Raw genomic sequence first — 14,434 nt, forward strand, 5'->3', positions numbered from 1 at the left:
AGCTTGGCCATCATCTGTGGTGGGCAAAGCTGTAGGGAGAGCAGATTTGGGGAAGGAGTCGATGAGGTATAGCAGTAAATCCAATCAGTCACGCCTCTGCCTTCATGGGGCTTACATTCTTAACTGGGAAATCAGGTAATAAACATAAATATGTACTTGTTTCTAGACCCCAGATTGATGTGAGGAAAAGTGGGAAAGAAACAGTTCCTCTCTGGCAACTCCTTCTTTGTAACACAAGCTTCGGGAGGACTCTGGGAAGATGAGGAACTGAGTGCCTTTCCTCTCTGCTCCCTCAGTCAGAGTCTAGGCGCACCAGGGCACAAGGAAATTCTTATACTTGCTGACAACATGTGGGGCTTGCGGGAGCAAAATGTTTTACATACAGGTCAGATAAAGCCTGAGGACCAGTGGGAAGTCCTAGAGCAAGAAGTGAAATATCCTGAATATTTCAGGATATTCAGCAAGAAGCTGAATATCCTAGTGAGAGCCTGGACCATGGGTGTCCAGTGAAGGCTGCAGAGAAAATAAACATCTGCCCTGTGTTAGTGTACTTTGTCTTGCTCTTACCATGACGTGGGGAAGATGCTCATTAGGTGGGCTGAGCCTTCTGATCCTGTGGCTGGGATGATTCAAGAAGACCAGAGAGCAGGAAGACTTCCTTCTGGGGTCCCAACAGGAGACTGGCTGCTGGCTTGCTTCTCGTCACTCTAGCCACAGAGATGGGGAATATTTACCTTTCCTTGATATTACTTAGGACTAGTAGCAAACGCCAATAAACACCACACATACACACAAATACACTCTTAAGGAGGTTCCAACTACCAGAGGAGAGGAACCTCTGATTCACCAAATCAAGAAAAGAGCAAAACAGAATTGCTGGAGACCACCAACAACTTGAACCAATAAGAACATTTCAGGACTTTCATATGCAGAAGTCATGCTTTTGAACAGCGACCACAAAAATTAACAGGCACATTGAAGAAAAGAACAGATGCTGTCAAAATTTTTCAACTTGTGACCAAGATAATCAGATGAAAGATCCACCCGAAAGCACATCACAAAACTCAAAGAGATGGAAATCATAAGGGAAATAAGAGACATGAAGACCCTCAGCTGCAGATAATAGGACTTCCACAAAGCATCTAGTAAACATATGGAGAATAGGGAATAATCATACACGCAACATAAAAGGAAAATTTTTTGAGGTGAAAAAAACAACTGAATTTTTAGAATGAAAGGGAAATTTGGTGATGAAAAGATACCTAGACAGCCTGATGAAATTTATGCATTTCAAGGATAAAGATGAGAAGATTCTCCAGACACAAACAGCAGTTTAGCTACAAAGGAAGACATATCTGTTTGATCATTAGACAACTTTTGTGAAAGAGTGGAAAATAGAAAATAGAGGGGAAACATCTATACATATTGAGGAGAAAGAAAGTGACACTGTAAATCATGTACCCACAACTTCCTGGTAATGATAGCTATGGTGAATGATGTTGGAGAAGAAAATTTAGCTTTGGAACCAGGGACCAGGCTTGATCACTCAAGTTTGTCCTTTCCTCCTCCTTGAGAATTACAGACCCCATCTCCTCCTTGAGAGCCTCAAACTCCTTTCTCCTCTTTGGCAATCCCGGACTTCTTATCAATCTGCCTAGGAATTGATTCTCTCAGTAAAATAAAGGCAACATATTTGTAGCTATCTAAAGATTCAGATGTTCAAGCTGGATTTAGAAAAGGCAGAGGGACCAGATATCAAATTGCCAACATCCACTGGATCATCGAAAAAGCAAGAGAGTTCCAGAAAAACATCTACTTCTGCTTTATTGGCTATGCCAAAGCCCTTGACTGTGTGGATCACAACAAACTGGAAAATTCTGAAAGAGATGGGGATACCAGACCACCTGACCTGCCTCCTGAGAAAACTGTATGCAGGTCAGGAAGCAACAGTTAGAACTGGACATGGAACAACAGACTGGTTCTAAATCGGAAAAGAAGCACATCAAGGCTGTATATTGTCACCCTGCTTATTTAACTTATATGCAGAGTACATCATGAGAAACACTGGGATGAATTAAGCACAAGCTGGAATCAAGATTGCCAGGAGAAATATCAATAACCTCAGATATGCAGATGACACCACCCTTACGGCAGAAAGTGAAGAAGAACTAAATAGCCGCTTGATGAAAGTGAAAGAGAAATGAAAAAGTTGGGTTAAAATTCAACATTCAGAAAACGAAGATCATGGCATCTAGTCCTATCACTTCATGGCAAATACATGGGGAAACAGTGGAAATAGTGGCTGACTTTATTATTTTTTTGGTCTCCAAAATCACTGCAGATGGTGACTGCAGTCATGAAATTAAGATGCTTACTCCTTGGAAGAAAAGTTATGACCAACCTAGGCAGCATATTAAAAAGCAGAGACATTACTTTGCCAGCAAAGGTCCATCTAGTCAAAGCTATGGTTTTTCCAGTAGTCATTTATGGACGTGAGATTTGGACCATAAAGAAAGCTGAGCACTGAAGAATTGATTCTTTTGAACTGTGATGTTGGGGAAGACTGTTGAGAGTTCCCTGGACTGCAAGGAGATCCAACCAGTCCATCCTAAAGGAGATCAGTCCTGAATAGTCACTGGAAGAACTGATACTGAAGCGGACACGCCAATATTTTGGCCACCTGATGGGAAGAACTGACTCATTTGAGAAGACCCTGATGCTGGGAAAGATTGAAGGCAGGAGGAGAAGGGGATGACAGAGGATGAGATGGTTGGATGGCATCACTGAGTCGATGGACTTGAGTTTGAGTAAACTCCGGGAGTTAGTGATGGACAAGGAGGCCTGGCGTGCTGCAGTCCGTGGGGTTGCAAACAGTCAGACGCAACTGAGTGACTGAACTGAACTGAAAGATTTAGAACCTACCAACCACTCATACTACTGAAGAAATTACTAAAGGAAGGATTCTGATCAAATAATAGAGTTAAAACAAAGATCTCAAAATTTCAGTAGATGAAGAACATGGGTGAGTTAATCTCAGCTTCTCTCTACTTTTCTTCTCATCTATGATAATTAGTAGGAAAACTTCAACTCAGTTTCCATTTTCCCTAAACATCTAAGATAATAAGAATCATGGACAAATCCCAATGTCATTTTATGAAATCAGCAACCTAATAAAAAATCTGATAACCATAATTCAAAACAGAAAAAAAGAGAGAGGAAAAAAAGAACAATCTCATAAGATTCAAATACAGGCAGTGTAGCTAAAGACCTGCATTCTTAAATACTTTGTTAAACTAATTAATATAGAACATCAGCTCCAAATCTAAATGATCAACAGACATATGTAAACACACTAAATTCCTTCACAGTTGAGAAAGTGCAGGCAAGAGAATACAAGATATTAATTTCCATACATTTGTTTTATATATACATATATATAAATATTATATATATAATACTATATATATATGACATTATATATATAATTGTATGTATACACATTATGATATAATATATGTATGTATTATATATAAAATATATAGAATATATGCAATATATTGTATATATATAGTATACAATATACACAGTATATGTATATTGTATGTATATATATAATTATATACATAATATTATATATATAAACATTATGTATATATGCAATATTATGTATATATTGCAATATGTGCAATATATTGAATATATATGTATATATGTATATTGTATATATATATAATTATATATATAGTTTTTTAAATATATAACATTTTATATATATAAACATTATGTATATATATATATATATATGTATGTATGCATGATTTTTTTTCAAGTATTACAGAAAAAGTACATTCACACATAACTGGTGGATGTGAATTACTGTACTTTGGAGGAAATACATGCAGCAGGCAGCCATTAAAAATAAATATACATATAACTTTTAATATATATAGTATAATCAATGGCAGTTTTTTAAAATATAACCTATAATAACTAGATACTAATGCATACAAAGATGTACATGTAAAGAAATCTTTTGCAGACTCTACATTGAAATAATCAATGTATCCAAATCATAGCTATAAGTAAGTAGCAGAGGTAAGATTCAAGTCAGCTCTGTCTGGCTCTGAAATTCATGCTTTTAAATAGCATCCTATGGCAATGGCACCCCACTCCAGTACTCCTGCCTGGAAAATCCCATGGACAGAGGAGCCTGGTAGGCTGCAGACCATGGGGTCGCTAAGAGTCAGACACGACCGAGCGACTTCAGTTTCACTTTTCACTTTCACGAATTGGAGGAGGAAATGGCAACCCACTCCAGTGTTCTTGCCTGGAGAATCCCAGGGACGGGGAGCCTGGTGGGCTGCCGTCTATGGGGTCGCACAGAGTCGGACACGACTGCAGTGACTTAGCAGCAGCAGTATGCTAGTGGAAAAGAAAAAGATAAATAAATGAATGAACATTTAAAAAATTGTTAAAAGTCCTCTTAGTTGAAAAGGATGGGCTGCACCTGCACAATTTCTCATTCTAAAATCATCAATTAGTAGTCACTTTCTCCTCTTCGAGGTTTAGAGAAGACAGGAGGGTTGTTCTAAGGCCCCCTCCACATACATGGAACATCATTGCTCCAGATTACCTCTGAGCCTGTGGTTGCTGTGGACCATCCATGTGCATACACAGCTCTGTATTCTAAATTATTTCCTGAACTTCCTGGCCTTCAGATCCCTGATGCTGTTGATAAAAAATAAGATCCTGTTTGTGTGCATATGCCAGGTATGTAGCAGAGTTCCCAGCATATATTAAGCTCCCACACTGGGACTCTTGATCAGATGATTGAGTTATGATGATTACATTAAATTTAATGAGATCTTCAGTTCAGCCTCAGAGGAAACACACAATTGTCCAATTCTTTCAAACTAAAAGGAGAGAATAGTGATTAATTATAAATTAATGAATGAAACAATTAGTGACACACCTTCAAAGAACAGCTGGATTTCTACTTTAAAGGAAAAAAAAAATCATACATGTGAAATAAAATCTTAGATTTCACACTTTCTCATTTGAGAATTCAGTGGCACCAGATAAAGAGTGACTGATCAATTTGTTGGAATGTCTAATGTGTTTAGTTACCTGTAAAATATCAAGAAATGAGTGACATCTGCTAATTTAAAAAAGAAAAAAAAAGGGCTTAACATTCTGTAACTCTTTCCTCATCTTTTTTCTTCACTCATATTCATATTAAGGAAAAACTTCTCTTTTTCCAGATGGTAGCATGAATTTTCAGGTCAAATGATATTAAAAATAGATAATAGCCAGGACCCCATGAGCCTCTACAGAAAGACTAAACAGTCACAATGGGGAATATCATTGTTTTGGTTTTCTTTATGAGCTTTTATGTACTCAGCTGCTTCTCAGGCAGACTTTTACTGCAGTGGGACCTGGATCATTCTGAATTCCGGTTCCACATCACTTCCCATCCTTTACACTCTGTTCCATGCCACACAAGTCAAGGGAAAAAGCCTTACAGCTGTGCTCAAGTTCTGAACATTCCCCAACCCCCTTCAAGGAGCTGGCTTCAAGGAGCTCCCGGAGTCAGAATCCTATACATTTTGTCTCCTGATGGTGATATTTTCAACTTCTCTGCCGTCTTGTGGAACTTGGGCTGACAGAAAAATTGTAAAGGGAAAACTGAATGATTTCAAATCAAGTTAAAAGGTTCAACTAGTTCTGTTTAAATATTAGCATGAATATTATTGATTCAGATTAATAATTATTCTTGGCTAATGTGCTCAGTACACATCTCAAAGGGTCCTTTTGTTCTGGAAGCTTTCCCAAATTCTCTTAACTCTTAAGTGATTTCATTGTTTGAACTTTTCAGAGTCCCAGCTTTTCATCTGTGTTTATCTGGAAGTCCATGAAACACTTTCTCAATACAGCATTTTACACCTGATTCTTCATAATGTCTCTTTCACTGGCTGACCATGAAGAATGGAGGTACTCAATTTATATTTGCTAAATTTATTGAAGTAAACTGTGATATGTTCATAGCTATGATACTATATATCTAAAACCTTGAATAATTCATCTTGACTTCAGAACTTCCCTTTGACCATTTTAATTAAGATGGAAAGTGAAAGTCGCTCAGTCGTGTCTGACTCTTTGCGACCCCATGGGCTATATAGTCGGTGGAATTCTCCAGGCCAGAATACTGGAGTTGGTAGCCTTTCCGTTCTCCAGAGGCTCTTCCCAACCCAGGAGTAGAACCCAGGTCTCCCATACTGCAGATGGATTCTTTACCAGCTGAGTCACAGGGGAAGCCCAAGAATACTGGAGTGGGTAGCCTAGCCCTTCTCCAGCAGATCTTCCTGTCCCAGGAATCAAACCGGGGTCTCCTGCATTGCAAGCAGATTCTTTACCAACTGAGTTATTACCTTTCCTTTTATCATTAATATTTATTTGCCATTCTTACACTTAGAATTACTACTAAAATCAAAGGATGGCAACAAACATTATAAATAGAATGAAACCAAGTAAGAATTAAAACGTCAACGCTTCATAGAAGCCAAAACCGAGAGAGACCCTAGAGATGAATAGTCTTACTTCATACATGAGAAATACAAGGCCTGACAAGCATAACCACATCCTGCAGTGGATCATTGGTTGACTCTAGGCTAAACTGAGTTTTTAAGAGAAGCATTACCTAATTCAGTCAGACAGGTGTGTTTTCTTGAAACTTTATTCCAATTGTGTATCCTTGGGCAACTTACTCAGTCTCAAAGATTGACTGTGTTTTGTTGTGTATTCCCTAAGTCATGTCAACTCTTTTGTGACTCCATGGACTGTAGCCTGCTAGGCTCCTCTGTCCTTGGGATTTCCCAGACAAAAATACTGAAGTGAGCTGCCATTCCCTCCTCCAGGGGATCTTCCTAACCCAGGGATGGAACCTGCGTTTCCTGTACTGCAAGCAGATTCTTTTACCACTGAGCCACCAGGAAGCCAGAACTCTGATACTGTGGCTAATAATAAGAAACGCACATTTGGCCTTTTGTTCTCCTTGCTGGTACAGAGCCCTAAAACCCTTGGAATTTAAGTGAGGAGAGCAATAAAGGTGTCTTTTGTTATGTTAATGAGATGACTTTTTGGAAACCTTCCCTGATAGCTCAGTTGGTGAAGAATCTGCCTGCAATGCAGGAGACCCTGGTTCAACTCCTGGGTTGGGAAGATCCCCTGGAGAAGGGAAAGGCTACCCACTCCAGTATTCTGGCCTGGAGAATTCCAAGGACTGTATAGTCCATGGGGTAGCAAAGAGTCGGACACGACGGAGTGACTTAAAAAAAAACAAACAAAAAACCACACACATCATTAGAAGATCAAAACTTTCAGTCTCACATGACTGACTTCTAAGGAAGTGTGAGGGACTAGGGGGCTTCCCTGTAGCTCAACTGATAAATATTCCACCTACAATGCAGGAGACCTTGGTTCGATTCCTGGATCGGGAAGATCCTCTGGAGAAGGGATAGTGTACCCAATCCAGAATTCTTGGGTCTACTGGTGGCTCAGCTGGTGAAGAATTTGCCTGCAATGTGAGAGACTGGGGTTCAATCTCTGTGTAGGAAGTTTCTCTGGAGAAGGGAACTGATAACCACTCCAGTATTTTGGCCTGGAGAATTCCCTGGACAGAGGAGCCTGGCAGGCCATAGTCCATGGGGTTGCAAAGAGGTTGAATTGATTGTCAATGGTCAATGACTTAATCGAGTCTGGCTATGTGACGATACCTCCAAAAAAACTCCAAATGCCAGGGTTCAGAAAGCTTCTGGGTTAGCAAGTGCATTAAGATTTGGGGAAACTGGCCAGCTTGGAGAGAGCTGTGTTCTTTCTCACAGCTTATCCTATGCATCTGCTCCATCTGATTGTTCCTGAGTCTTATCTTTTATAATAAATCCAAGATCTAGTAATTAAGATGTTTCTCTGAGTTCTATGAGCCACTCTGGCAAATTAATTGAACCCAAGGAGGGAGTCATTATAACCTTCAACCTATATCTCTTCTGCTTGAAGCAGACTTGACAAGGTACACTTGTAACAGTATCTGAATTACTTGTAAGAGACAGTCTTGTGGGTTGTTCAAACTAAGTTGTGTCTGACTCAGACCTCATGGACTGCGGCATGCCAGGCTTCCCTGTCCTTCACTATCTCCCGGAGTTCACTCAAACTCATATCCATTGAGTTGGTGATGTCATCCAATCATCTCATCCTCTGTCATCCCCTTCTCCTCCCACCTTCAATCTTTCCTAGTATCAGGGTCTTTTCTAATGAGTTATCTCTTCACACCAGTGGCCAAAGTATTAGAGCTTCAGCTTTAGCACCAGTCCTTCCAATGAATGTGCAGGGTTGATTTCCGTTTGACTGGCTTGATATCTTTGTAGTCTAAGGGACTCTCAAGAGTCTTCTCCAGAACCACAATTTGAAAGCATCAATTTTTCTGTGCTCATCCTTCTTTATGGTCCAACTCCCACATCCATACATGACTACTGAAAAAACCATAGCTTTGACTATACAGACTTTTGTCATTATGGGACTTAGCCCTTAACCTGTGTAATCTGGCCTTCTCTATCTGGGTAAATTGTGTTAGAATTGTATTGGATTGCAAGGCACGCAGCTGGTGTCAGAGATTTGCCTGGTTGTGGGGAAAACACCCCTGCCCCCAGCCCTCATCAGAATCAGTGATCAGAACCCTTGTTAACATTTCTCATTTGTAACATGTCAATAATGTTAATTATGTAATATTTGAAGAAATAACACAACATGTAGGAAAGCATCTCAGTAGTAGGTGCTCTATAATAACTGCTGTTAGAAGAATAACATTTCATATAATTAAGTGGGCTTCCATATGTATAAGTTCTGATGCTTAATAAATATCTCCCTCTCTAACCCTTTCTTAATGTTTGATACCTTCTGATCAAACACTAGTGTTTTGTTAAGCAAGCATGTCTTTTTCCCTAAGAAATAAGTATAGCAGATGTTAACTGCTAACTCTAGTATAGAAACAACTTCATTCACTCTTAGAAGGGACCACCCTAAACACACTTGCAGCTTATAATGCTGTTGATTGCACCATGGGCTACATTGTCCCAATCTGGCTAAAAGACTTTCTCAAAAGAACTAAGAGCTGTGACACTGAGAGTATGTCAGTGGACTCTTGTACTAAGACATTATGAAGAGTTGGGTCACGTGTTGGCAATATGACAAGTTAAAGCATCACAAAGAATTTTGGGAGAAAAGCTGTGAGTGAAACAGAAAGCCTGTTGCAGACCAAAGTAGGAAAACAGTGGACTAGGAGGAGAGACACAGGTGACAACTTATCCCTTGAAAAACTAAGATTGGCCTTGACTTGTAAGATAAATCAGTAGCGCTGTTACAACAAAACATGCTTCACTTATACTAGACTGAGCAAATTCTCTTTCTGGTGATCAAAATTTCATGCCAAGAACTCTGTGTTGGTGGTGTGGATGACTTGTCAATGGCAAGAGGGGAAAATAAATGACTCATTCCAAATACATCACCGGATGTATTTGTATTATAGTGGCGCTGCTCACTGTAACTCAGAAATATTTACTTCGGTCTCCAATGTGACATCACTTAGCTTCTTTATGGGCTTACAGGATTTTGGCACAGGAAACAGCTCTTCCACCCTTCCCCCACCCCAATTCCGGGCTGCTTCTTGCTCCTCTGAATTCTTGAATGGTCACCATGTGAGCTGCCTCCCAAATGTGTGGTCTGAGCTGGCCTTTGAAGATTGCCATAATGATCTTGGCTGACTTCTGCCCTGTGCTTGTATTTGGAACCCCTGGTTGGCTGTTTGCTTTCCTAAATGTTAGCAGACTCTGAGCTGATGAGTTTTAAGTGCCTGCAGTGATCAACACCAGATCCTTCTTTATCAGTGACTTTCAGTTTCGCACTTATATACTGAAAGATGAAATGAAAGATGCCAAGAGAGGCAGCATTCCAAGTTCCTTCCTTCTTCCCCTCCTGTCTTTCCTTCCTTCCTTCAATTTTTCCTCCCCTTTCATTCTCCTAAATCTATCACTTCTCAGTTCTGAACATAGCTGTGTGATGATAATAAACATTTGTCTTTTCTCCATGGCCTCAATGCTATATCCATTACAGAAAATATGAAAAATAAATGGAATACAAAGAAAAATACCAGAATTATACCACGTAGATAAATTAGAATTAACTTTTTGGTTTATCTTTTTTCTTCCCAGTTATGTCTCAGATATATAGGTAAATCAATAATTAGATAGATAGAAATAGGTAGGTAGAAAGATGACAAATGGATAGCCTGATTGATACAGAGAAGTAGCTGGTATAATAGTCTATACATTATTTTTTGTTTCCTATTGTTATCAGTTCACATAAGCAATTTTTAAACTTAAATATTCTTGGAAATCATCTTTAATGGATGAATATTTTATCATATAGACACACTACAATTTATTTTTAAAATTAATTATATCATCATTATTCTGTATAAGTAATAATTATAAAGTATAAACCAGAGATCAAATTGCCAACATTCACAGGATCATAGAGAAAGCTAGGGAATTCCAAAAATACATCAATTTCTGCTTCATTGACTACTCTAAAGCCTTTGACTGTGTGGATCATAATAAACTGTGGAAAGCCCTTAAAGAGATGGGAATACCAGACCAACTTACTGTCTCCTGAGAAATCTTTATGCAGGTCAAGAAGCAACAGTTAGAACCCTGTAAGGAACAACTGATTGGTTCAAGATTAAGAAAGTATGCCAGAGCTGTCTACTGTCATCCTGTTTGTTTAACTTATATATACACTGAACACATCATGAGAAATGCCGGGTTGGATGAGTTACAAGCTGGAATCAAGATAGGAGAAATATCCACAGCCTTAGGTATGCAGATGATACCACGCTAATGGCAGAAAGCGAAGGGGAACTAAAAAACCTCTTGATGAGGGTGAAGGAGGAGATTGAAAGAGCTGGCCTGAAAGTAAATATTAAAAAAACTAAGATCATGGCATCTGGCCCCCTTACTTCATGGCAAAAAGAAGGGGAAAAGGTAGAAGTAGTGACAGATTTCCTCTTCTTGGACTCTAAAATCACTGTGGCTGGTGACTGCAGCCATGAAATCAGATGATTGCTTCTTGGCAGAAGAGCTATGACAAACCTAGACACTTTGTTGAAAATCAGAGACGTCACTCTGCCAACAAAGGTTCATCTAGTCAAGGCTATGGTCTTCCCAGTGGTCATGTATGGTTGTGAGAGCTGGACTGTAAAGAAGGCATAGTGTTGAAGAATTGATGCCTTCGAACTATGGTGCTGGAGAAGACTCCTGAGAGTTTCTTGAGTAACAAGGGGATCAAACCAGTCAATCTTAAGGGAACTCAATGAGTTGATTTCCCTTAATACTCTTTGGAAGGACTGATGCTGAAGCTGAAACTCCAGTATTTTGGTAATCTGATGCAAACAGCTGACTCATTGGAAGACTCCCTGATGCTGGGAAAGACTGAGGGCAGAAGGAAACGAGGGTGTCAGAGGATGAGATGGCTGGTTGGCATCATCAATGCAATAGATATGAACTTGGGCAAACTTCGGGAGATGGTGAGGGACAGAGAGGCCTGGCGTGTTGCAGTCACAAAGAGTGCTGAAGTCATAAAGAGTCACAAAGAGACATGGGGTCACAAAGAGTCAGACACGACTGGGCAACTGCACAACAACATAACAAATAAAATACAAAATTCTGTACTTTAGTCAATAATATTGTCTTATTTTTTCAGGTATATAAAAGTGCTATAATGGATGGTTTTCGTATCTTGGTAAACAAAAATTTAATGCATAATTGGTATTCTCTAAGCAAATGTATAGGTCTGCATAGTATATACATTTTTAAGAGATCTTGATATATATTTCCAGACTATTTTTAAGAAAGTATTGTTGTTCAGTCACTGTCACATCTGACTTTTTGCGACCCCATGGACTGCAACATCCCAGGCTCACTTGTCCTTCCCTGTCTCCCAGAGTTTGCCCAAATTTATGCCCATTGAGTCAGTAGTGCTATCCAAACATCTAATCTTCTGTTGCCCACTTCTCTTCTTGCCTTCAGTCTTTCCAAGCACCAGAGTCTTTTCCAATGAGTTGGCTCTTTACATCAGGTGGCCAAAGTACTGGAGCTTCAGCTTCAGCATTAGTCCTTCCACTGAATATACAGGGTTGATTTCCTTTGGGATTGACTGGTTTGTTCTTGCAGTCCAAGGGACTGTCAAGAATCTTCTCCACCACCATAGTTCAAAACCATCAATTCTTGGGTACTTAGCCTTCTTTAAGGTCCAACTCTCACATCTATACATGACTACTGGAAAAGACATAGCTTTGACTACACGGACCTTTGTCTGAAAAATGATGGCTCTGCTTCTGAATGTGCTGTCTAGGTTTGTCACAGCTATCATCCCAAGGAGCAAGTGTTTTTTTAATTTCACGGCTGCAGTCAATGTCCACAGTGATTTTGGAGCCCAAGAAAATAAAATCTATCATTGCTTCCACTTTTTCCTCATCTATATGCCATTAAGGGATGGATTGTTATTGTTCAGTCACCCAGTCGTTTCTGACTCTTTGCGACCCCGGGGACTACAGCACGCCAGGCCTCCCTGTCCCTCACCATCTCCCGGAGTTTGCCCAAGTTCATGTCCGTTGCATCGGTGATGCCATCCAGCCATCTCATCCTCTGATGCCCTCTTCTCCTTCTGTCCTCAATCTTTCCCAGCATCAGGGACTTTTCCAATGAGTAGTCCATTTGTATCAGATGACCCAAATACTGGAGCTTCAGCTTCAACATCAGTCCTTCCAGTGAATATTCAGGATTGATCACCCTTAAGATTGACTGGTTTGATCTCCTAGAAGTGATGGGGCCGGATACCATAATCTGAGGTTTTCAAGTATTGAGTTTTAAGCCAGCTTTTTCACTTTCCTCTTTTAGCCACATGAAGAGGCTCTTTAGTTCCTCTTCCCTTTCTCCCATTAAAGTGGTATCATCTGCATTATCTGAGGTTGTTAAAATTTTCCTGACAGTCTTGCTTCCAGCCTGTAATTCATCCAGTCTGGCATTCCACATTCTAAAGTAAACTTAAGGAGTTTCTTTAAAAATTACATAGCTCAAATGTATAATTAAATGTTATCATTAATTTTTAATTTGTCTGATAAATTATTGATGCATATTTAAAAATTATGATCTGATCTGAAATATACCCTGAAGACATTTATAGAAAGATAACACAGAGCCTTGATAGAAAGAATTCTTGAAAAATAATTTCAAGATACAGGAGGTGATCAATGCTATGGGCTTAATGATCATACCAAATCGTGAAAATTTTAAATACTTTCGTCAGTAAGAGATTTAGAACAATAATATTCATACCTTTGGGTGGTAATGACAAATAAGCGAAGATTTTAAATTCAGGTAGATAGGAATAAATTAACACTATTTGAGGATAAAAAAAGAATATTGCCTTCCAGTTAACAATGACTGCATAAATACATGAATAACCTCACTATTCTTACTTTTCAAAAGTTCTCACTTTTTTTTTTTTTTTACTGTATTAAACATATACAGCACCATGTGTATAAATGAGAGCATAATCATTGTGGATTAAGAGAAAATCCACAGTGGTGTGTACGAGCTAAAAACCACATTTGTACGGAGCCTTCAAGAACCCTAGACTCCTTACAGAGAGCTTGATCTGGCCTGAACACAAGAAAAAAGGTTGAGATCATTGCTAAGAGAGGCATGTGCAGATAAAAAATTCCACAGAGGTTGAGCTCTTAACATAAATCAGAGCATATATGAGCACATTCATCACCATACATGGAAAGTATGAATGAAAAATTTGCCTTATTCTATACATTGCAAGTTAGTGACTATAAGATAGACAACTCTTGGGTTAAGGGTCTGAATTCATGTTATCTGCATGTCTAAACACCAACTAGAGAGTTAAAGTTAAAGTGTGATGAATTGAATTGATCATGTTCAGAAATTCTTGGGAGGGATAAGCAAAATTGGTCTCTAGAGACATATTATTTCAATTCTGGGCTCAAATTGTACCCAAGGTAAAGATTGAAGGAAAATTGGCAACTTCCAAAATGTTTTTAATAATCACAAAATATGCAAATAAGCGCACCAAGCTAAAGGACTGCCAAGGGGCAGGGGAAGAGCCTCAGAAAACAGAATTTCACTTATAAATATTTCAGATATTTGAACTATTAAAACAGTATGCAAATTAACAATGCTTAATATGCATAGAGAAATATAAGAGAGGCTTGACAGCATGGGCAAGGGAGGTTTGTTGTTGATATTGTTGCTGGCATTATTATAAAAATAATACAGAATTTTAAAAAATGAATGAAATAAAA

Source organism: Dama dama, chromosome 6, assembly GCF_033118175.1.
Source record: "Dama dama isolate Ldn47 chromosome 6, ASM3311817v1, whole genome shotgun sequence".
NCBI classification, from domain to species: domain Eukaryota; kingdom Metazoa; phylum Chordata; class Mammalia; order Artiodactyla; family Cervidae; genus Dama; species Dama dama.